This window comes from Olea europaea, chromosome 3 (genome assembly GCF_002742605.1).
Source record: "Olea europaea var. sylvestris chromosome 3, O_europaea_v1, whole genome shotgun sequence".
Classification (NCBI taxonomy): Eukaryota; Viridiplantae; Streptophyta; class Magnoliopsida; order Lamiales; family Oleaceae; genus Olea; species Olea europaea.
In genome coordinates this window covers 3,755,175-3,756,336 of record NC_036239.1, presented here as the reverse complement: position 1 = coordinate 3,756,336, position 1,162 = coordinate 3,755,175, and positions in this window count along the sequence as shown.

The following is a 1,162-nucleotide window of genomic DNA, read 5'->3' as shown; positions in this document are numbered from 1 at the left end:
AAACTCGTAAAGAACAATTATAATAAAATACTGAATAGATAAATTTTTTTGTAACTTTTTTATAAGTTATATTGTACTCCACTAACTCCAAATGTCTGCGTCTTCCACTGGTCACACCCAAATTCTAACACCTTCAACATTAGTGACTATTTAAGTAAGTTTAAGTTATGCTATGCTAAACTGCTTATTTTTTAAGTTAAAAGTAGAGTTTTCAATTTTCAAGATTCCTGGTTTGATTACATTATTGGATTTTTTAGAACTGGGATTTCCTGCCCTCAGATTTTCTTGGCATTCACATTCATAGGGCATGTGGAATCGTATGATTGTGATTACAGATGTCTATATTTCAAGAAATTATTTGGGACAAATGGATTTTGGGTTCAAACCAGCTAGCTATTGTTACTTTGTCTCAATCCTAAAAAGAAAATTAGGAAGGAAATTGGCATTTGTGCTTATCTATTAAATCTGCTTAATCATTAATAACTCAGTTTTCATGTAATTAGTGTTTCAATTTGAGTCATAACAAGACTGTCAGATCAGATTGTTGAGTTTTTACTTCGAGGACCTCTGTGTGATCGTACAATAGTTTTGGGTGCGATTGCACAACTTATAAAGTTTGGGCGATGTTTGTGCAAGTTCTGCTGTTGCCATCGCAATCTCAATTATCCGATGCCATTGCAATGGTCACTATACTTTCGTTCTGTGGGTTTTGGTCCCTGAACCCAATTGATGTTCACTAAAATTCATTTACTTAAAAAAGGTCTCTAGAAATCTTTAAAAATCCAAATCAAATAAACCTTTAAATGTTCTATTGGCTGATCTTCTTTTCATCTGATATGAGAAAATAATGAACTTCTATTACGCTAAAAATTTAAGACCATATATTGATTAAGAAATACCTAATTAATTTCTCTCTATTTTTTGGATTTATTTGTAGCTGGGGCAGAAAAAGCTTCAAGCACAGGGAAATGAGCATTGCCAGAGTTATTGCGCAACCCAAATAAGATATTATAAGCTAGAAACAAATGGTCTAATTCAAGAATCAGATATTTCAATGCTCTAATACTTGCAGGCTGTGGTGAAAACCTTTTAGGCTACACTCTGCTGGCCCATATTTACCTCATAAAGCTGATGGTGATGGAGAGATCAATGGCAACGTGAT